Below are 24303 nucleotides of genomic sequence, written 5' to 3' on the forward strand. Positions count from 1 at the left end.
GTTAAAATTACTAATTTCTAGTGCTATAAAAATTTTGAATTAAATTTATAGTTATCGGCATTTTAATATAAAATCTGCAATTCAAGAAGGGACATAATAATTAGTTTGTTATGAAAACGACATCTTGTATTCTACTTTCCACCAGTGTAATATGAAAATTCCTCAAGGTCATTAACATTTCTTTGAAAATAAATAAAGTTCATTGGCATACCCTAATAATATTTTTTTTAATTTAATTTTTTTTCCTGATAATATTTTTAAAGTAAAACCATAATAAGTAAGGAGGACTAACTTCATAGATCTATATTCCTTATGTTTCTATAGAAGGGATTTCTGCTGCATTCTCTTGAGTTCTGTTGCAGGAAAACTTTTGGTCTATCACTTAGACACTCCTCTCCAAGGCTTAGGAATAGTTACTATAATTGTAAAGAGCCTAATATCCATTTGGCTAGCTAACATTAATTCTAGATGGACTTTTTTTTTGCTGCAGAAATAGAAAATATCTAGTATTTCCCCTTAATCTACCACCTTTACCATAAGAATGGCTTTTTTGGGTTCTCTGTTCTCATCTGTAATTAAGAAGGCAGTTCCTAGTCTTCTTTGTAATCCTCACAGCATGTACATTTATAGTCAATTATTTTGATAAAATAGTGCAGAATAAGATAAAAAGAGTGTAGAATAAAACCTTGCTAGACAAAAATAAATTTCAAAAAGTGTCTGTAACATCAGTAAACTTCACTAGGTTAAATAAAAAATTCATTAGGTTGTTAAGGAGACATATAACCAAATATCATGGGGTAGGGAATTCCCAAATTCCACACTTCCAATAAAGCAGTAATTGAACTGGGAAAGAAAAACCATCAGAATTGGGTTTTATGTAGCCTGAATCTAATAAAAACCCCAAAATACCATAGAACCTTTAATGAATAAAAAAGCTATTGATTTTTGGTAAGAAAGCACGTGACTTTTTAACTTAACCTGTCTATAGACATCCAATCTACAGTGTAGTGGCAGCAATGGAGATAAAATTCCTGTTGCAAGTTCTGGTGCAAACGAGAAATATGGATCTTAGTGTTAAAGAATTGTACTTTCCTGTTTTGACTTGTTTGTGGATTCCCTTAGGGATCAGCTCAAGGGTCTCCTTACCTTTGTTTTGCCCATCTAAGAGTAGGGCAGGGTACACTGTGAGGTGGCATTTGTTGCAAGCGCCTAAAGACAAAGATACTCGCAACCTGCATCTCAGGCAAAAGATAGTAGAGCATAGAACAACAACAACAAAATAACTAGGAAAACCTGGAAAGTGAAATCTAATGCAGAGTCATGGGCAGCCTGGCGAAGCAGTTCCTCAAAGAATCAACAACCCTGAATAAGCAGCAGCAACAACAGAAAAAACCCTGCAGAGGGCAGAGAATCTGTTTCTATTAGATTCACATTATCATATTCACAATATCCAGTTTTTAACATAAAATAAACCTGCTGTACAAAGAAACAAAAATTATGTCATACAAAAAAGGGATGCAAACTACAGGAAGCTCAGATACTGGAATTTCTAGAGAAAGATTTTAAGTCAACTATGTCCTCAAAGAGATAAATGAAAATAGCAAAACAATACTATGATAAATTATGAATGCCAGTAAAGATACATAAATTACAAAAAGAAACCAAGAAGATGTCATGCTGGCAAAAAGGGCATAAACTGAAAAGTTCACTTAAGGAGCTTGTCATCACATTTGAATAAGCAGTATAGAGAATCAGTGAACTTGGAGGTAGTAGGTCCCTTGCTATTAGCTAGTCTGAAAAATGGAAGAAAATAAAAAATGAACTAAAGTAAAGTAGCCAAGGGACTACATCAATATGCAAAATAGAAGTCCCAGAAGAAGAGGAAAGAGAAAGAGACAGAAACAATGTTTGAATAAATAATAGCTGAGAGCTTTTAATAAAATATATGGATGTGTACAGCTGCATATTTTCTTTCAGTACAATTTTGAAACTCCAAACACATCTCTTCACTTTGTACTTCTTTTCCTTTCAGTGCTTGCTGGTGATATGTCTCCTATAGTACACTTTTCAAAATGCCATTTAGGTAGACATGTAAATAAGTAAAATCAGAAATGTTATTTTGCAAAATGAAGTGTGAACGAAAATGAAAAATGCTCTGTTGACATGTTGTATTAGTCTACTCTGGCTGTGATAACAAAATAACAGACTAGATGGCTTAAATAACAGACATTTATTTTCTCACAGGGCAGGAGGCTGTAAGTCCATGACCATGGTGTCAGCTGTATTGTTTTGTGGTGAGGCCTCTCTAGCTTGTAGATGACTGCCTTTTCACTATGATCTCACATGGCTTTTCATTGGTATATGAAGAAGCAGAGAGAGTGAGTGAGCTCTCTGGTGCATCTTTTGTCTTTTGGGTTTACTGAGCGATAACTGATAAATAAGCCTAAGGTATACAATATGGTGTTTTCATATACATACACATTGGGAAATAATTACCACATTCAAGCTAATTAACATCACCCACATAGTTAATTAACTTTTGTGTGTGTTAAAGAGAGAACAATTAAGATCTACACTCAGCAAATTTTAGGTATACAAACCAATACATAGCATATCAAGTATGAAATACGGTATTATCTGTAGTCATCCTGTTGCACATTAGATATCCTGAACTTATTTATCCTGTGAAGACAGAATCTTGTATCCTTTCACCAACATGTTTTCCTTTCCCCTGTCCCCTGTTTCCTGGTAAAAACAATTATACTCTCTGCCTGTTAAGATTTGGTTTTTAGAATTTCACTTATAAATGAGAGCACACAGGAATTATTTTTCAGTCTTTGACATATCACTTGCATAATGTCCTCCAGTTTCATCCATATTGTCTCAAAGGATAACACTGCCTTCTTTTCTAAGGCTGACTAATATTCCACATTTTCGTTATCTACTTATTCATCAGTAGATACTTAGGTTGTGTTCGTTGTGTGACTATTGTGAATAATACTGCAGTGATATAGGAGTGCAGGTATCTCCTGCAGGAGTGCAGATGATGATTTCATTCCCTCTAGAAATATACTCAGAAGAAATTTCTGAGTGTTTCCTATGATAGTTGCTTTTTGAGTTACCTTCAGTGTTTTCATAGTGGCTGTACAAATCTACATTGCCATTAATAGTGCACAAAGGTACTCTTTGCTTTATACATCTTTGTCAATACTTACCTTTTTCACAGTGGCCCATCTAACAATGGTAGGTGAAAATATATTGTTTTCATGCTTTGTCAAAGATTAGTTGACCATACATTTGTGGGCCCAATTCTGGGGTCTCTCTTCCATTCCATTGGTTTATGTGTCTGTTTTCGTACGGAAACCAATTTGACAATAAATTATGTTTAAAATATTGCTTTCATTTGCATTTCCATGATGGTTGGTGATGTTGAAAATCTTTTCACACTATTGTTGGCCATTGTGTGTCTTTGGAAAATGTCTATTCAGATCCTTTATCCATTATTTCTACTTGGGTTATTTTCTTGCTGATGAGTTGTTTGAGTTCTTTCTATATTTTGGATATTAACTCCTTATCAGATATATGCTTAGCATGTATTTTCCCATTCTGAAGGCTGTCTCTTTGTTTCCCTTACTAAGGAGAGTTTTTAGTTTGAGAAAATCCTTTTTTTTTTTTTTTTAATTTATTTTGCTTTTGTTGCTTTTGCTATTTTGTCATATCCAAAAAAAATCACTGCCGGTCTTAAGAAGCATTTTTCTGTGTTTTCTTCTAGAACTATTACAGTTTCAAGTAATTTTTAAATTCCTTAAAATTTAATATTTAAATTGCAGTCAGTTAACATACAGTGTTATATTCGTTTCAGGTATACTATCTAATGATTCAACAATTCTACACACAACTCAGTGCTCATCACACCAAGTGCACTCCTTAATCCCCATCATCTTTTTCACTCATTCCCCACACTCCTCCCATCTGGTAATCATCAGTTTGTTCTTTAGAGTTAAGAGTCTGATTCTTGGTTTGCCACTCTCTTTCAGTCTCTTCCTTGCTGTGTTCATTTGTTTTGTTTCTTAAATTCCACATGTGACTGACACCATACAGTATTAGTTTTTCTCTGACTGACTTATTTTGCTTAGCATAATAGTCTATAGCTCTATTCACATTGTTACAAGTGGCAAGATTCATTCTTTTTTTAATGACTGAGTAATATTTCATTGTATATGTATACCATATCTTCTTTATCCATTTATCAGTCAATGGACATTGGGCTCTTTCCATAATTTAGTTATTATTGTAGATAATGTTGCTATAAATTTCAGGTTGCATGTGTCCCTTCAAATCAGTATTTTCGTATTCTTTGGATAAATACCTAGTAGTGCAGTTTCTAGGTCATAGGGTGATTCTATTTTTGACTTTTTGAGGAACCTTGATACTATTTTCCAGAGTGTCTACACCAGTTTGCATTCCCACCAGCAGTGCAAGAGGGTTCCCCTTTCTCCACATGCTCACCAGCATCTGTTCCCTGGATTGTTAACTTTAATGGTGATATCTCATCATGGTTTTGATTTGAAGTTCCCTGATGATGAGTGATGTTGAGCATCTTCACATATTTCTATATATTGCCATCTATAATGTAGTCTTCACAAAAATTTCTATTTAGATTCCTTGCCTATTTTTAATTGGGCTGTTACTCTTTCTGAGGTCATATTTATAAGTTCTTTATATGTTTGGATATTAACCTTTTATTGCATATGTTTTGTTAAATATATTCTCCCATTCAGTAGGTTACCTTTTTCTTTATGGACACTTTCTTTAGCTGTGTAAAACATTTTTACTTTGGTGTAATCCCAATAGCTTAATTTTGCTTTTGTTTCCCTTGCTAAAGGAGACATCCCTAGAAAAAATATTTCTATGGCTAATGTCAAAGACATTACTAGCTATGTTTTCTTATAGGAATTTTACAGTTTCAGATCTCACATTTAGATCTTAATTCGTTTAGAGTTTTGTTTTTTTCTGTATGGTATAAGAAAGTGGTCTAGTTTCTTTTTTCTTTTTTGTGCATGTTGCTATCCACTGTATCCAACCCCATTTAAAAAAAAGGAAGGAAGGGAGGGAGGGAGAGAGGGAGGGAGGGAGGGAGGGAGGGAGGGAGGGAGGAAGGGAGGGAGGGAGGGAGGGAGGGAGGGAGGGAGGGAGGGAGGGAGGGAGAAAAGATTTTATTTTAAGTAATCTCTGCACCCAAAGTTGCATGCTGTATTAACTGAGCCAGCAAGGTGCACCCCCCAACACCACTTGTTGAAGAGACTGTCCTTTTCCTATTGTATATTCTTGCCTCCTTTGTCATAAGTTACATTGACCCTAAAAGCATGGATTTATCTCCCGAGTTTCTATTCTTTTCCATTGATCTATGCATCTGTTTTGTGCCATTACCACACTATTTTGATTAATGTAACTTTGTAGTGTATCTTGAAATCTAGGATTCTGATACCTTCAGTTTATTCTTCTTTTCAAGACTGTTTTGGTTATTTGGGTCTTTTGTGGTTCAGTACAAACTTTAGGGTTAGTTGCTTTAGTTCTGTTGGTACTTTGATAGGGATTGCTTTAGATCTGTAGATTGCGTTGGATAGTATAGACCTGTTAACCACATTGGTTTTCTACTCTGTAAACATGGAATATCTTTACATTTGTTTGTGATTCCTTCAGTTTCTTTTCACCAATACGTTATAGTTTTGGGAGTACTGGTCTTTTACCTCTTCTTCTTTATTCCTAGATATTTTATTATTCTTGGTGCCTTGTAGATGTGACTGTTTTCTTGTTTTCTTTTTCCAGTGCTTCATTATTAGTGTATAGTATGCAACAGATGTCTGTATATCAATTTGTATTCTGTGACTTTGCTGAATTCATTTACTAGTTTTAATAGGTTTTTTTTGGGGGGGGGAGGAATATTTAGGGTTTTCTGTGTCATCACATCGTGTCATCTGCAAATAGGGAAAGTTACTTCTTCCTTACCAACTTACATGCCTTTATCTCATTTTCTTGCCCAATTGCTTTGGTTAGTATTTTCAGTACTTTGTTGGATAAAAGTGGTGACATTGGACATCCTGATCTTTTTACTGACTTTACAAAATGACGACAACAACAACAACAATAACAACAGCAGCAACAACAACAACAACAAAACCCTCAGTGTCTCCTGGTTGAGTATGATGTTAGCTTTTGAGTATGACTCAGGATTTCTGCTTCCTTCAGTTTTATGTTCCCTTTCTCTCTCTTTTCCTTCTGGGATCCCATAATGCAAATGTTGTTACGTGTGATGGTGTCCCTGAGTTCCCTTAACCTATTCTTCTTCTTCCTGTCTTTGATTTGGGTCCAGCTTGGTTGCTTTCTGTGTTGCTTTACTGTCTTTCAGCTTGTGAATCCATCTTCTGCTTCCTGTAATTTGCCATCGATTTCCTCTAGTTTATTTATTTATTTTTTTAATTTCACTGAGTTCTTAACTCTGATTGGTTATTTTTTGTTTTTATATGTTCTCTCTCTTTGTTGGAGCTCTGACTAGTGTCCTCCACTCTTTTCTCAAATCCATTGGTTATCTTTCTTACCATTACTTTGAATTCTCTGTGAGGCATATTCTCATCTCTGGGCCAGCTAGCACTTTTACTATGGTTTTGTCCTATTGTTTCACTTGGATCATATTCCTCTGTCTCCTCATTTTGTCTCACTCTTTGTGTCTGTTTCTCTGTGTTAGGAAAGTCAGCTCCATCTCCTACTCTTGAAAGTAGGGGTCTTATGAAGAACAGGTCCTGTAGTGCCCTGCAGTTTGATGCGCCCTGATCACCCTGGCACTACAGGGGGTGTCTTCTGTGTTTGTTGCATGCACCCTACTCCTGTAGCTGAGCTGTGTTTGCCTTCAGCCTACTCATATGCAGTGGCTCCCTTTGTGGCAGTCAGACCAGATGTCTGCCTGTGAGTCCTCTATTGGGGCTGTCATAGAACCGAACCATGTCTGGTTAGCTTTACCTCTCCCCAAGGCAGGAGTGACTTTGGAGTAGTGGTCACTCTTGGGGCTGCCTGCTGTCAGGCACCACTGTGAAGGGCCGCATGTGGAATGGGGCATGTCCTGAGATTAGCAAACAAATTTTCCCACGTACCCCAGGAACTTTTGAAACTGCTGCCTCTATGCTGTGTCTCAACAGTGTTGTTTGTTTTGCTGTCTTTTCCTGGGTAGGGATTCCAGTCACCCTCCAGTTCTCTAAGAGCCAAGTGCGCTGAGTTTTAAAGTATCTGGAGTTAAGTCACCCTGCTTGTAAAAACTCAAGTAGTTAAGTCCTACTGGTTTTCAAAGCCAAATATTATGTACTGGTCTTCTGACTGCAGGTTACTCAAGTCTTGGGGGCTTTGAGTGAGGTCCCTTCCTTTCCCTTCTCTGTGCTTCTGTTATCCCTATTTGCAATTAGTCTTGACAGAGATTTGGTTCCTAATGGGTTATCTGACCCTCCTACTGTTTTCTGATATGGCCTCCTCTGCGATTAACTGGAAAGACTGTTCTGGGGCTTTGAGTCATTTTCTGGGTTAGATGTATCAGGGGGATGAGGTGAGCTTAGGATCCTCACACTCTGCCATTGTCTCAGGCTCCCAGCGGTACAGCTTTACTCTAAATACTGCTTTTGCTGTATCCAGTAAATTTTGGTTTCTTGTGTTTTCATTTTCATTTGCTCAAGACACTTTTTTGTTTTCCCCATTGATTTCTTACTGACTCATTGGTTGTTTAGGAATCTGTTGCTTACTTTCCACATGTTTATGAATTTTCCAGTTTTATTATGATGGATTTCCAGTTTCATACCATTGCAGTCAAAAAGATATTTGATATGGGCTTTAATTTTCTTAAATTTTCAAAATTTGGTTTATGTCCTAACATATGACCTGTTTTGTGTATGATTGAGAAGAATATGTATTCTGCTACTATTTTTTAAATGTTTCTTTTTGAGCGATAAAGAGTGTGAACGAGGGAGGGGCAGAGAAAGAGGAAGACACAGAATCCAAAGCAGGCTCCAGGCTGTCAGCACAGAGCCCAACACGGGGCTCAAACCCACAAACGTTGAGATCATGACCTGAGCCAAAGTCAGACGCTTAACCAACTGAGCCACCCAGGACCCCTGCATTCTGCTACTACTTGACAGACTCTTTGGCATATGTCTTTTGGGTCCATTTGGTCTATTGTGTTTCAAGTCCAGTCTTTATTTGCTGTCTGGATGATCTATCCATTCTTAAAAAGTGGCTACTAACATACCTACTACTATTACATTGCCTTCTAATTCTTCCTTCAGATATATTATTTGCTTTACATATTTCGTTGCTCCAGTGTTGGAAATATACATATTTATAATTATAATCTCACAAGGAATCAATCCCCTTATCATTTTTAATGACCTTTTTTCTCTTTACAAATTTTTACGTATTTTATGTAAGAATGGTCACTCCTGCTCTTTTTCGGTTATATTTTTGTGGACTATTATTTTCCAGCACTTTACTTTCAGATGTGTTTGTTTAAAGCTAAAATCAGTCTCTTGTTGACAGCAGATAGTTGAATATTAGTATTGATTGTTTTTTTTTCTTGCTTTGAATTTAATAAGAATGTTTAAGTTTATATATTATTGGCAATGAATCTCAGACTTAAATAACAATCTGCATCCAGTAGTTTTTTGGGTAACATGGAATTGGTATAGCCAGATCTTAAGTCATTTTAATTTTGTGTTAAATTAATATTTGTAACACATGGTGTTCCTGAATGCACAGAAAACATTTTCCTGGAATTATTTTGTTTTTAATACCATCACCCCTTTTAACAAATTTTGAAAAGGTATGAAAGTTGGGCCTAGGGAGGGGAACTTCAGTTCAGTTCAATCTTTATATGTCATGAGTCGTCATTCTTTCTCATTTGATAATTATGATTCTGACTGTAGTTGTCATTTTTAGTTAGTTTTAACATGACAAAATTAACAAATTACTATTGATATAGGCTTCTCAGCTTGCACAGATTATGAATTGTAAGTGAAATGAAGGAGCATTTCTAGTTGACAAACGGATCCACAGGTAATACAATGTCTTTAAATTAAGCTTGTGACAATTAAACCAATAAACATAGCAATGAAGAAACTGTCTACAAAGTACAACCATGGAATGTTCATTCAATATATGCTGGAATCTGTAGTTTAAGGAAAAGAGTAAAATTACTTGAAGTAGAACAAATGGTAACCAGTTATCAAGAAAACAGGTAACAGACTTGGGCAGAGCTCAGCTTGGCGGGGAACAAAGGCGCCAGCGCCATCTCCCCCGCCCATCCCTCAGCCAAAATCCCAAAGGGAACCAGTTCCTGCCAGGGAACTTGCTCGCTCCGCGCAAACACCCAACTCTGTGCTTCTGCGAAGCCAAACCTCCGGCAGCGGATCTGACTCCCTCCCGCTGCCACAGGGCTCCTCCTGAAGTGGATCACCTAAGGAGAAGCGAGCTAAGCCTGCCCCTCCACCCCCCGTGCACCTTGCCTACCCACCCCAGCTAATACGCCAGATCCCCAGCAACACAAGCCTGGCAGTGTGCAAGTAGCCCAGACGGGACACGCCACCCCACAGTGAAGCCCGCCCCTAGGAGAGGGGAAGAGAAGGCACACACCAGTCTGACTGTGGCCCCAGCAGTGGGCTGGGGGCAGATGTCTCAATGTAGATTTTTTACATTCAATCTACTTGGGGTTCTTTGGACTTCACAGTTATGCACCCCCAGATTTGAGAACTTTTCCCCCATTATTTATTTATATAGATATTCTGCCCCTTCTCATCTCCCTCCTTCTGGGACTTTAGGGACTCCAGAATACTGGTTAGTGTATCTTGGTTAGCTTGGTGGGATCCTCAGGTCCCTTTGGTTTCCCTTCCTCCCTCCCTCTCTCCTCTCCCTCTCTCACTCCCTCTCTCCTTCTGTCTCCCCTTCCTTCCTCCCTCCTTTCCTTCCTTCCTTCCTCCCTCCTGCTCCCCCTCCCTCCTTTCTCCTTTTCCTCCCCCTCCCTCCCTCTCCCTTCCCTCCCTCCGTCCGTCCCTCCCTCCGTCCCTCCCTCCCTTTGTTCCTCTTCTTCCTCTTTCTCTTCCCCTTTCCCTTTCTCTTTGTCTTCTTTCCTGCCTTCCTTCCTTCCTTCCTTTCTTTTCTTGTCAGTCATCCGACTGGATAAATTCAAGTGAGCTGTTCTCAAGCTCACTGATTGTTTCTTTTGCTTGACCGATCTAGTTTTGAACCTCTCTAGTGACATTTTCACTTACTATTATATTCTTCTTGTCCAGCATTTCTGTTTTTGTTTGTTTGTTTGTTTTGTGTGCTTGTTTGTGTGTTTGTTTTGTTTTGTTTTGTTTTGGCTGAGCTTCTCATTTTGTTTATATATTATCTTCCTGTTTCATTTAGTTGTCTATGTTTTCTTATAATACACTGAGCTACTTAATATAATTATTTTGAATTCTTTATCAGGCAGTTAGCATATTTCCACTTCTCTTGTGTTAGATATTGGAAATGTGTTTTCTTCCCTTAGCTGTGTCATTTCTTTTTATTCTTCATGTTCCTTGTAGATTTCTTTTTTTTTTTTTTTTTTGCCTATATACTGGCTTTGTTCTTTGAGGAATCCATTACCATTTCTTCTGGTCTTTACAAATTGGTTTTAAATGGCAGAGTCTTTCCTGGTTATCTGTGTTCAATATGAAATGAGATGGACCCTAGGAGAGTGTGCTGTAAGGGTGGGTAAAGCCTTTACTATAAAGTTCTTTATAGGTTTTGGATGCTCACCCTTTATCTGATATGTCATTTGCAAATATCTTTTCCCACTCTGTCTGTTGCCTTTTAGTTTTTGTTTTTTCCTTTGCAATGCAGCAGATTTTAATCTTGATGAGGTCCCAAAAATTCATTTTTGCTTTCAGTTCTCTTGCCTTTGTAGATGTGTTGAGCAAGCTGTTACTGTGGCTGAGGTCAAAGAGGTTGTTGCCTGCTTTCTCCTCTAGGGTTTTGATGGTTTCCTGTCTCACATTTAGATCTTTCATCCATTTTGAGTTTATTTTTGTGTATGGTGTAGGAAAGTGGTCTAGTTTCATTCTCCTGCATACTGCTGTCCAGTTCTCCCAGCACCATTTGCTGAAGAGACTGTCTTTTTTCCATTGGACGTTGTTTCCTGCTTTTTCAAAGATTAGTTGGCCATACATTTGTGGGTCCAATTCTGGGTTCTCTATTCTATTACATTGGTCTGTGTGTGTCTGTTGCTGTGCCAGTACCATGCTGTCTTGATGATTCCAGCTTTGTAGTAGAAGCTAAAGTCTGGGATTATGATGCCCCCCATTTGGGTTTTCTTCTTCAATATTACTTTGGCTATTTGGGGTCTTTTGTGTTTCCACACAAATTTTAGGATTGTCGTTCTAGCTTTGAGAAGAATGCCAGTGAAATTTTGATTGGGATTGCACTGAATGCGTAGATTGCTTTGGGTAGTATTGACATTTTAACAATATTTATTCTTCCTATCCATAAGCACTTCACACCAGTCAGAGTGGCTAAAATGAACAAATCAGGAAACTACAGATCCTGGTGAGGATGTGGAGAAATGGGAACCTTATTGCACTGTTGATGGGAAAGCAAACTGGTGCAGCCACTCTGGAAAACAGCGTGGAGGTTCCACAAAAAATTAAAAATAGAACTATCCCATGACCCAGCAATAGCACTGCTAGGAACTTACCCAAGGGATACAGGAGTGGTGATGCAGAGGGGCATAGGATGCATGGGGAACAAAACTTGTACCCCAATGTTTATAGCAGCACCTTCAACAATAGCCAAATTATGGAAAGAGCCTAAATGTACATCAGCTGATGAATGGATAAGGAAGATGTGGTGTGTGTGTGTGTGTGTGTGTGTGTGTGTGTGTGTGTGTGTGTGTGTGTGTACACACAATGGAATACTACCTGGCAACGAGAGAATGGAATCATGCCATGTGCAACAACATGGATGGAACTGGAAGACCGTGGGGGAAGGAAAGGGGAAAAAATAGTTGCAAACAGAGAGGGAGGGAGGCACACCATAAGAGACAAATACAGAGAACAAACAGGGTTGATGGGAGGATGGGGAAGAGGGGGAAATGGGTGATGGGCACTGAGGAATGCACTTGTTGGGATCAGCACTGGGTGTTTTCTGTAAGCCAATCTGACAATAAATTTATTTAAAAAATAAAATAATTTTTCTTTGATGAGGCTTATTTAGATTTCTAGCAAATATATAAGAAGTAGAGAAGTCAAAGTTTGTCTATAAGATGGTAGATGAAAATTTAAGACATTTATCCAAATGAATAACAACATATATTTTAACTGTATTTTCTGAGAATTTAGATGATGAAGGCTAATAAATAAAATCTCCAACTTTTAATGATTGTGGGCCCCGTTCATGGGCTCTCAACGAATCCATACTTTAACATTTACCATGTTCAGAATGACTTGGCCAAACTTCAAAGCATGGGCTTTGTTTCTGCCTCGAGTATAAATTATACATCTGCCTCATGGACAAATAACCTAAAAAAAAATGTTTTTTCAAACATGAAATAAGCCTCCCTAAATTCCTATGAAACTAAAGCCATACGGGCTTGCACATAGTAAAAGCTTAAGATAAAGTCTGTAACTTTCTGGAATGTCTTTCATCATGATGATCTGTAACTCTTTGTGTAAAACACATATAGAACCTTACACAAAATGTTCCTTAGCTGGAGAACTCTCTTTGTGAAAATTATATATCCTGAGGAGCTGTCTTTTGCACATATGGGACAATATCCTTAATCTTAAGAGATAAGGGGTTGTCTTTATACAATAATTTAGGAATTTTCTAAAGACTCTGCACACAATAATTATATAGTTATACATTGAGTTAACCCAGAGACAGCAAGATATGCACAATTGTTGAATTTAGAGATAGAGTATATCTATTTTTTAATTATATTTTATTTTTTCATAATTGATAACATTTCACCAACTAAGTCATTTTAAGAACAGTACTTTAAACACTACTACATTAAGAATCATTTACATAAAAATTAGTATACCAACTCTGAGTAATAAACATTTTTTTCAGTTTTCATTTTTGTTGCTGTTAATAAACGGAAATTACCACTCTTGAATTTTCAGCTGAAGATATGCAAAAGGAAATGTAAGGTACAAGATTAGTAAATCTGTATTTTTGTCTCAGATATCAGACGTATATAACTTAAATCTATGTAAGTTAAGATATCAAATGTAAACATTGTAGGGTTTTCAAAGATTAAGTACTTGGCATTAATGTCTGCTAAATGCCCCCTCTTCATATTTACCAAGAGAGAAGGGAAGACAACTCATATGGTACTTCTTAGAGTTGAGATTCTTTAAAATGGAATTTTAATGATTTGGACTAGGAAAATTTTTTTTAGAAATTGATACTTTTAATATGAAATCTCAGGCTCAATTGTTTAAGCATCTGACTTTGACTCAGGTATGATCTCACAGTTTGTGAGTTTGAGTCGCTCATTGGATGAGGTCTATTCCCACTTTGTGTGAGCATGAACCCTGCTCCAGGTTAGCATGAGCCTGCTCTGTGTGAGTACCAGCCCTTGAGCTACACTCTGGGTGACTTCAAACCTGCTCTGGGTGAACTCAAGCCCTGATCTGGGGTGAGCTTCAGTCTTGCTCTGAACGATCTCTAGCTCACTCCTGGTAAACACAAGCCCTGCTCTATGTGATCTTGTGCCCTGCTGCATGTGACCTCGTGCCCTGCTCCTAGTGACCTCGAGCCCCGCTCTGGGTGAACACAAGTTCTGCTGCAGGTAAGTTCCTGTGCTGTTCTCAGTGACCTTGTGCCCTGCTCTAGGTGACCTCAAGCCCAGCTGCAGGTGAGCTGAAGCACTATTCCAAATAACCTGAAGTCCCATATCTAATGGGCTTGTGTCCTAATTCAGGTGAGCTCATAACCTGCTCTGTATGAGCTCAGACTCCATTAAGGTAAGTTTCTGCTCTACTCCGGTTGAGTCATGCCCCACTGCTTGTGAGCTCATGCCCTACATTGTGTGACCTTGTGCCCTGCTCTGGGTCACCGATAAACCTGCTCTGGGTGACTTCTATCCTGGTCCAGTTAAACTTGTGACCTGCTCAGGGTGAGCACAAACCCCTCTCAGGGTAAGCACAAGCCCAGTTATGGGTGGGCATGAGCCCCACACTGAGTTAGAGTGGGCCTACAAAAGCTAAATATGAGCCCTGGTTCAGGAGACCTCATGCCCTGGTATGTTTGAACTCATGTCCTTTGATTCATTGTCTTTTGAGCTCAAGTCCCGCTCCCAGTGAGCATGAGTCCTGCTCCTGGTGGGCTTGAGTCCTGCTCTGGATGAGCTCAATCCCCATTCTGAGTGAGCTCCAGCAGCCCTCTGGCGAAATACAGACCTTGCTCCGTGTGACCTCATACCACCCTCCGGGTGACCATGAGCTCCACTTAGGGTGAGTTCATGCTCCACTCCAGGTGAGCACCAGAGCACCAGCCCCGCTCGGGGTGTCAACATGCTCCACTCTGGGCAATCTCAAGCCCCTTTTTGCTTAAGCATGGATACTTTTCCCAGTGACCTGGAGCCCCTCTCCAGTTGAGCACGAGACCTTCTCTGGTGAGTTTGTCTTGCTCCAGGTGACCTCAGGCGCTGCTCAGATTTTGCACCAGTCCCACTTCTCGTGAGCACGTGCCCTCTTCTGTGTGACCTTGTGCCCCACTCAGCAGAACCTCCAGACCAATACTGGGTGATCTCTAGCTCGGCTCCTAATGAATAATCTTGTGTCCCACTGCAGTTGAGCAAAGCCTAGTTTGGGGTGACCTTGAATCCCACTCCCAGTGAACTTGTTTTTAGCTCCACATGACCTCGTGCTTCACTCCAGGTGCACTCGAGCCACGCTTGAGTTCAGCCCATGTTCTGGGTGACCTTGTGCCTGTCTCCAATTGAAATGAGCTCGGCTTGATATGCCTTCTTCCCTGCTCTGGGTGACCTTGACCCCCACACCTGGTGAGCTCATGCCACACTTTGGGTGTACTAAAGCCTTTCTCAGAGTGAGAGGTAGCCATCCCCAGGTGAGTGTGAGCCCAGTTTTGATGAGCCTGTGTTATGCTCTGGGTGACCTCATGCCAGGTGATCTCAAGACTCTGTCTTGGTGAGCTTGTCTCACTCTCTATGTGGCCTCAGACCCCACTCGGGTTTTGCCCCAGCCCCACTTCTGCTGAGCACATGTCCCTTTCTCTGTGAGCGAGGGCCACTGTCCAGGTGAGCTCCAGGTGCCCTGCAAGTGAGCTTGCGTCTTCTTCACATTACCAAGGGCCCCTCTCTTTATGATTCTGTGCTCTGCTGCAGGGACCTTCGAGTGGCGCTTGCTGTGACCTCGTGTCCCTCTGCAGGTAGCTCAAGTTATGTTCCAAGGGACATGGAGTCCTGCTCCTGGTGAGTTCAAGCCCTGCTCCAGGGGATCGGTAAGCCCACTCCAGCTAACCCCGTGCCCCTCTCTGATGACCTGCTTCCCTTCTCAGTGAGACCTTGCCCCACACCAGGGGGAACTCAAGTCCTGATCCACATGGCTGGTGCCCCACTTCTAGTGAATGCCTCTGAAGCTCTGGGTGAGTTCGTGCCAATCGTTGTGTCCTTGTGCCCCTCCGCTGGGGTGATCTGGGGCCCCAGTCAGTTTGACCCGGAGCTCCGCTCTGGAGGACCTGTTCCCTGCTCTGTATGAGGTTCTGACCAGCTCCAGATGACTTCCCGCCCCACTGAGTGTGAACTGGAGCTGCAGTCCAGGGGACCTGAGGCCCTGCTCCAAGTGGCCTGGAGCCCAGCTGCTGATACGCTCATGCCCTGTTCAAAGTGTACACACTGGTGCACTTGAGAGCCACATCCGGTGGGCGTGGGGGTGCACGTCTAGTCATGCCCCAGGTCAGCACCTGCCCTGTTGTGTGTGAGCTAGTGCCACACTCTAGGTGTGCTCAAGCCCTGATTCGGGTGACATGAGCCCTTGTTCCTTAGGATTTTGTGCTCCACTCCAGGTGCCTAGAAGCCTGACTCCCTGTGACCTGGTGACCCAGCCCAGAGGAGCACAAACTCTGCTGAGGGTGAGCTCGAGCTCCTCTCCAGTTGAGAAGAAGCCTTTGTGTCATTGAGGACATGGCTTGATCCTGATGACCTCGAGTCCCAGTCCAGGTTAGCAGTGTCCCACTTTGAGTGACCTCAAGTCCCGCTCCTAGTGAACCTGTGCCCCACTTTAGGTGACCTTGAGCCCCATTCCTGGTGAGCTGAGCCCTGATTCATGTGTACATAGTTGTGCAGGTGACCTTGAGACCCACATCTGGTTGGGGGGTCGATGAGCCCCCTCCGGTGTCATCTGAGCTGGTGACCTGCTTCATGACCTCATGACCTGCCCCAAGTAACCTCCAGCCCGGCTCCAGCGCTCCAGAGTCATGTTCTGGGTTAGCCCCAGCCCCCATGCGGTTGAGCACCAGCTCTGCTGCCTGTGACTTCCTGCTTAGCTCCAGGTGACATCGAGCCCCACTCAGGTGGGTTGGTGCCTAGCTCCATGTGAGCTCGAGGCTCGCTCCACTTGACCTCAAGACCTGTTCTGTATGAGCTCAAGTCCTGCTCCAGGTGGCCAGAGCCCAGCTCCTAGAGGGCTCAGGCCCTGATTCAAGTGTACACAGTTGTGAGTGTGGCCTTGAGATCCGCCCCTGCTGTGGTGACTTTGAGCCGTGCTTCAGTGACCTGGTGCTCCATTCTGTGTGAGCTAGTGCCACACTCTAGGCGAACTGAAGCCCTGACCAGGGCAAACACGGGCCCTCCCTCCCTGTTGTTTTGTGCTCCACTCCCGGTGCACGAAGCCTCACTCCCTGTGACCTGGTGACCGTCCCTGTAGGAACTCCAGTCATGCCAAGGGTGACCTGGAGCCCCTCTCCAGTGGAGCATGAGATTTGCTTTGGGTGAGCACGTGCCCTGATCTGGGTGACCTCGAGTCCTGCTCCAAGTGAACTCACACCCTCTCTCCATGACTGTGAGTCCTGCTTCAGATCACCTGAAGACCCGCTCACTAGAACCTCCAGACCCTCACTGGGTGAACTCATGCCTGCTCCTTGGGGACCTCCTGACCCACTTAGCCATACAGCCTGACCCACTGCTGACCCTGAGAGGAGCTGACAATGAATTTGGGTCCTGCTCCAACGGACCTGGAACCTCGCTCCCAGTGAGCTCCTGGAACCTTCTGGGTGACCTCAATCCCTGCTCAGGGTGACCTTGACCCGTCTCCAGGTGGAGCAGGAACCCCGCTCCATAAGATTCGGTGCTCCACTCTGGGTGACCTGGATCCCCACTCCAGGTGAGCTGGATTTACTCTTTGTGGTAATCCCCGCCCTTTCTGCCCAAGCTCATGCCTTGCTCCCCGTGACCTAGAGAGCCTCACCTGCACAGTTCCCTTCCCAGCTGACATGGACCAGGACCTTTATTGGGGCATCTCCAGTCATGCACTAGGTAAACTCCTGCCCTGCTTTAGGTGACCTTCTAGCTCAGGACATGGGGAACTGGTGTTCCTCTGGACTTTGGCAAGACTTTTCCAGGTGACCTCGAATCCACCTCCTGGTGACCTCGAGCCTTGCTCCTGAGGACCTCAAAGTGCTGCTCGTGATGTGTTCTGCGCTGTGGGACCTAGATCCCCACTCAGCTTAGTCCTGAAACTGGTTTTGAGTGAACTTCTACCCAGTTCTGGTTGGCCTCGGACCCAGCTCTTTGTGACCTTGTGCCACCCTTCCAGTGTATTAAGGCCTTTGGATTAAGTTTATTCCAAACAACAGGTGGCCTGAGCCCCACTTCCTGTGACTTCCTGTGCCACTTTGGGAGACCTCATGGTCTATTCTATGTGACCTCAAGGCTCAACCCATGATCAAGTGGGATTTATTCCAAGGAAACAAGGATGGTCTGACATTCACAAATCAAAGATACACTACGATAATAAAATAAAGGATAAAAATCCTAATATTTTTGAATTGCAAATAGTTTGCATCTGACTTTATTACTCCAACTATAATAGGAAAGAACACATTTTATTTAAGTTGGTATTAAAAAATATGGCAAGGGGCGCCTGGCTGGCTCAGTCGGTTGAGCGTCTGACTTCGGCTCAGATCACGATCTCACGATCTCTGAGTTCGAGCCCCGCGTCAGGCTCTGTGCTGAAACGCCCCCTCTCCCAAAATCATCACCAATGAAGTGTCAGCCACAAACTCGTATGCATGCCCTTTTATAAACAGACACACGATACCAAGTTAGAAGTCCCTTTTAATTAACCAAAAAAAAAAAAAAAAAGTCTGGATACCCTTTCTCTGTACAGGGAAATTCAAGATTTATTACCTAGAGGAGATTTATTACAACAGAGGAGGAGGTAAAATAAATGAATAAATAAAGTGACGAGGAATAGGTGGTAATAGGAAGAGGGAAGAAGAAGGGAAACATTCTTTTCCCCTAAAATCCACAAAACCCATGCAAACACACCTAATGACCACCTGATGAAATGCCATGAAACAACAATCTGAGGAAAACAGAATTATCATTATACATATGTTACTTGGAAAATAATGCTTCTCTCATAGCCCTTCCCAACTTCCAACTGCTAGACTGCTGACTATGTAAGTCTTCCCTCTGCTAGTCTAACTGTATGAGTACTGGTTTTTCTGTGGAGTTGGGGGGGCAGTAGGCGGTGGTTGTGTTTTTGAGAGGCACTAACAGTGCTGCAAAAGACAAGACCACCAGTCTTGGAATGTTACAGTTCAAAACTGAGAACTATGTACTCCCTATCATCAGTTTTACAGGGTTTTCACAGGCATTCACTCATTCCCCCAACCCACAACTGTCATTGAAGACTGACACCAAGATGTTAAGAGGAGATAAATGGCTTGCTTGTGAAGGTGGCTAGTGACAAAGTGAAAAAGGAGCAGCAGTATTGTACTTAGTTCCACAAGCCCTCCCTCAAAGCCAAAACTCCAAAAGCCTAAAGGCTACCATGTTACACACGTGAAAACATAATGCTGTACAAGGTTACATAGCTTGATAGAAAGCTTTTATTTTTATTCTTCTCCCTTGCCCTTTTCTTCCTGATAGGGAAGGGCTGACAACCATTCAGGCGAGAGAGAGATCTAGCAGATACTTAGAGGACTTTCTCAATGCTAAAAAAGGATCATCGTTTCATTTTCAAGTGCCATATGCGGTAATCCTCCCATGTGGGCATACCACATGACTCGACATGACAGAAGGGTTCACTCACAGAAAGAGTCTCAAAGGCATCAAAGCAAGTTCAGTTTGAGGGAGGAAACTGAGCAAAACTAAATAGTAGCACATGTTTTCTACATGTCCTCAACCTCACTGATCATCTCGCATACAGTCCTTCCATCAACTGTCAGTTCCATTCACTCTTAAGGTACATACTGGATCCTCGCATAGATAAACAAACTTACCAGGATCATAAAAGTAAAGGAAGGAAGGAAGCATAGCACAATCAGGATTAGAACTCTTACTGTGGCTCAAGTCAATTCCAGTGATGGGAGTGCTGGAAAAGGAACAAGACTAAATTTAACTTTATCTGTTGTTTGACACTCCTGGTTTCTCACATAAACCACCTGAAAAAGTATGTGTTCTACACATCTAGCTTTCTTTCTGGCCAGCCACTGTAAAGACAGAGTTTGTGCACTCTGAACCTTAACACAGGAAGAAACAAAGAAAAACCGAAAAACCAAAAAACAAGTAAAACAAAAACCTGTAAGTGGATGCACAGCCATTTTACATTTTACATTGGGCCTTCTTAAAAGGGAATGAAAATATTAAAGATCTTACCCTACCAATGGCAAAAATGTTGGAAATTTTGGTGGCAAAGGTATTGCTACTGGCATCTTTTCTATGTGCTGTACTAAATGACCAGCATGTCTTTAGGTTGGTGATTACACCAAAATGACCAACTTTGAACCCGCCAGTCATTATACACACAGTGCCTAGAGAAAAAGAAAGACAAAATGGGTATGGGTCATTTTAAATTAACAAACAGAGTTCACTAGGAAAATATAAAGATGGGGGAGCATAATTCTAATCCATTCAAAAAAACTGGGTAGAGCACAGTAACAACGTAAATGCGCAGTCTACGGCACAGGCCACGTTGCCCAGGAGACAAACTAATACATTAATGTTTTATTTAGCACAGAACGAGCATGCTTTTAAGAAACGCCCCCTCTCCCAAAATCATCACCAATAAAGTGTCAGCCACAAACCCATATGCATGCCCTTTTATAAATAGACACACGATACCAAGTTAGAAGTCCCTTTTAATTAACCAAAAAAAAAAAAAAAAAAAAAAAAAGTCTAGTAACGTAAGAGACTCCAGAACAAGTTGGAAATTGTGTACCATTGGAGTAAGATACAAACATAATACACTTGTCAATCAATCCCTGGGAAAATGATGGATATGGGGGAAGGGGGGGGGGTGGACAATTCAATCTAAAGATTTTAAGAATGAGACTCTAAAATGGAAGGAAAATATAATGCACTGATATTCTAACACAAAGACATCAACTGATGCAAAATGCAGATGGCAACAGAAATCCAAGGCTGGCTGAACCTATGTGAGTTCTGGTATGAGAGAGGCCACAGAAATAAAAAGGATGGAAGGTTTTCGCCTCCCACTGGCAAGACTACTGAAAATCAAAGAAATACCAATTGATGATACATTATGTAACTGATTTTATAAAAGTTCTTGTATTACATTTTTTCCATATGGTATGGATAACTCCTCATGCTCAAGTAAGTCAGGAGAACTAAGGTGCCCAAAGAATATCTAAAAGCTAAGAACAGGAGGTGGATCCAACATGGCTGAGAAGCAGGAAGACTTGAAGTTCCCTCATCCCTCAAACACAGCAGTGTTGAGGGCAAAGGACTTTGAATTCCAAGAGTCCGGGCTACAGAGTGACAAAGACATTTCCAGGGACCTGGCAGGGATAGATACATGACTATGAACTGGGAGAGATAAAATGGTCTGTGTAGCCATGGATGGGAGGGATCCCCTTCTGCAGAGAGACAAAAGGAAGAGGAAGAGAGGCTGGGAAAGTGTAAGACTGCACCTGAGCAAGAGAAAGACCACCGACCAGGACGGGCAAAGATCCAATTTCTAACCGTGGGGCTTTCTCTGGCCTGGGGCCAGCTGCCCTTTTGTGCACGTGGGGAGAAGGGGATTCAGTCTCAGCCTCACTACCTAGTTCAGAGACTCAGTCTGGAGTGGGAGAAAGCAATCCCCTTCTTGGAGTGCTGTGGGAAGAAGGTTTATAACCGTTCAAAGGAAAATGACTGCCTGCACCCGCCAGCCAGAGGCAATATATCAGTGGCACAGACTGGCGCTTCCTTGGAACTGGGGCGCATGCAGGGGGACCCTTTAAGACATCAAGGTTTAAGTCCCAGTCAAGTACCAAGGAGATGTGGGAGTCAGTGGAGTGGGACAAACCGCACACAGCACTGAGGCAATGCAGAGTGGCTCTTCCCTGGAACCCACGTGTGTGGAGGGGCACCCCTTAAGACATCAGTGTTTAAATCCCAGCTGAACGCCAGGGAGGTATGGGAGTTGGCAGAGCAGGACAAACAGCCTGGTTCACGCACACGGCACTGCAAGGACGGCCTAACAGACTGGTTTGGGACACTCACGCCGTGGAGGAGAGACTGGGGTGTCATCCTTTTTCTCCCCATCACCGATAAGGTGGGGCTTCAGGGAACAGACAGTGGCCGCCCACAGTGGAGGCAAGACCCACCGACACCGAACCACACACCTCCGTGCCTGGTAACTGCATCATCTACCAGAGCAGGATTGGCATTGACCAACCAGACAGCCCCTCCTCCAGACCAGCACTGCCACCAGTTCCATGAAGGGTTTTGCATTTCCTGATTTAATTTTTGGACATTTCTTATTATACATGAATTTTTTTCTTCCTTTTCTCCGTCTTATTTCTTCCCACCTCCAGTCTGATTATTGTTGGTATGTTTCGGCAGACATATTTAATCTATTCTCTTATGCCTATTCTACATGTCCTTCTTTATTTTCTTCTCTCTCTCTCTGGATTAAGCCCTAGAGTTTCTCTGCCTGCTCAATTTTCTTTTCTTTTCTTTTCTTTTTTCCCTGCCTCTCATTTCTCTTTGTATGGGTAAGGCCTCTTCTACCAACACCACCCCCACCCCAAAGATTGGCTAGAACTGGTGTTTTGGGTGTTTTGTTTTTTTTTAAGTTCTCTTTGTTCGTTTCCTTTTCCAGGGGTACATCAATGAAGAAATCAAAGCCTGGTGGGGGGTCCAAAACATCATTATGAGTAGGGAGATAAAGCAACCAGAGTCACAACAACAGAGAGCACTTAACAGCTCTCCAAAAAACACCTCCTGAAGGGCCACACCCTGGACAGTATATGACCCCTCTTGAATACAGCAGTGCTCACAGGTGCAGCAGACACATAACAAGCTTTTAAAACCCTTAATGAACAGAAAACTAGCCAAAATAATGAAACAGAAGAATTCTCCTCAAAAGAAATTCCGGGAAGAAATGACAGGTAAAGAATTGATCAAAACAGATATAAGCAATATAACTGAACAAGAATTTAGAATAATAGTCATAAGATTAATCGCTGCGCTTGAAAAAAGCACACAGGACAGCAGAGAATCTATTGCTGCAGAGACCAAGGAACTACAAAATACTCATGATGAATTAAAAAATGATGTAAATGAGGTGCAAAATAAACTAGACAGGGTGACAGTGAGGACTGAAGAGGCAGAGGGGAGATTAAGTGAAATAGAAGATAAAATCATGGGAGGAGATGAAACCGAGAAAACGAAGAGAGAGAGACAGGGGAAGAAGGTGCACTTGAACAAATCATAGCCGAGAACTTCCCCAATCTGGAGAAGGAGACAGACAATGAAATCCAGGATGCGCACACAACTTCCTTCAGACGTAGCAGGAATCAATATTCTCCATGAAATATAGTGAAGCTGGCAAAATACAAAGATAAAGAGAGAATTCTGGAAGCAGCTAGGGATAAACGGGCCTTAACCTAGTAGACAAACAAGGGTGGTGGCAGACCTATCTACTGAAAATGGCAGGCCAGAAGGGATTGGCAGGAAATACTCAATGTGCTGAATAGGAAAAATATGCAGCCAAGAATCCTTTATCCAGCAAGCCTCTCATTCAGCATAGAAGGAGACATAAAGATTCCCCAAACAAACAAAAACTGAAGGAGTTCATCACCAACAAACCAACCCTACCTACCAGAGATCCTAGGGGGACTCTGTGAGTGAAATGTTGCAAAGACCACAAAGGACCAGAGACATCACCACAAGTATGAAACCTACAGATAACACAATGACACTAAATTCTTAACTTTCAATAATCACTCTGTATGTAAATGGACTAAATGATCCAATCTAAAGATATAGGGTATCAGAATATATTAAAAAAAAAAAAAAAGACCCATCTATTTGCTGTCTACAAGAGACACATTTCAGACCTGAGGACACCTTCAGATTGAAAGTGAGGGCATGGAGAGCTATCTATCATGCTACTGGAAGTCAAAAGAAAGGTACAGTAGTCAAAGTTAAATCAGACAAATTAGATTTTAAACTAAAGGCTGTAAGAGATGAAGAAGGGCATTATGCCATAATTATAGGGCCTATCTATCAGGAGGAGCTAACAATTATAAATGTCTATGCATTCAATGTGGAGGCACCCAAATACATAACACAATAAATCACAAACATAAGCAATCTTATTGGTAAGAATGTGGTAATTGAACGGGGCTTTACTCCTCCACTTACAGCAATGGACAGATCATCTAGACAGAGAATCAATAAAGAAACAATGGCCCTGAATGATACACTGGACGAGATGGATTTGACAGGTATGTTCAGAACTTTTCATCGAAAAAACAGCAGAACACACATTCTTCTTGAGTGCAAATGGAACATCGTCCAAGACAGATCACATACTGGGTCACAAAACAGCCCTCAGTAAATATAAAAGAATTGAGATCATACCGTGCACACTTTCGGATCACAATGCTATGAAACTTGAAATCAACCACAGGAAAAGGTTTGGAAAACCTCCAAATGCATGGAGGTAAAAGAATATCCTACTGAAGAATGAATTGGTCAACCTGGCAATTAGAGAAAAAACAAAAAAATATATGGAACCAAATGAAAATGAAAACACAACAGTCCAA

The 24303-nt window shown here is 41.7% G+C and overlaps 1 protein-coding gene and 1 long non-coding RNA gene across 5 annotated transcripts in view; one reads left to right on the forward strand and one right to left on the reverse strand.

Moving 5' to 3' along the window:
- The window catches only part of LOC145714916 (putative gamma-taxilin 2), a 112301-nt gene that overhangs the window by 12879 nt on the left and 75119 nt on the right, over positions 1–24303 (reverse strand). For 2 of the 3 annotated variants that reach the window (XR_014137051.1, XR_014137049.1), the window contains exons 8-9: positions 12483–12572; positions 979–1043 (exon numbers count right to left, since the gene is read on the reverse strand). The gene's annotated coding sequence lies outside the window, so the exon portion shown is untranslated. The remainder of the gene's footprint in view (positions 1–978; positions 1044–12482; positions 12573–24303) is intronic. The other variant, XR_014137052.1, reaches the window with a different exon arrangement.
- Positions 12568–18012, forward strand: LOC145714918 (uncharacterized). Of its 2 annotated transcripts, XR_014137056.1 has the most exons (4): positions 12568–15493; positions 15580–15666; positions 16087–16240; positions 16359–18012. It is a non-coding gene; the product is annotated as an uncharacterized LOC145714918 (long non-coding RNA). The 2 variants fall into 2 exon arrangements; XR_014137055.1 differs by having other exon boundaries at positions 16087–18012.

Source organism: Panthera onca, chromosome Y, assembly GCF_046562875.1.
Source record: "Panthera onca isolate mPanOnc1 chromosome Y, mPanOnc1 haplotype 2, whole genome shotgun sequence".
NCBI lineage: Eukaryota > Metazoa > Chordata > Mammalia > Carnivora > Felidae > Panthera > Panthera onca.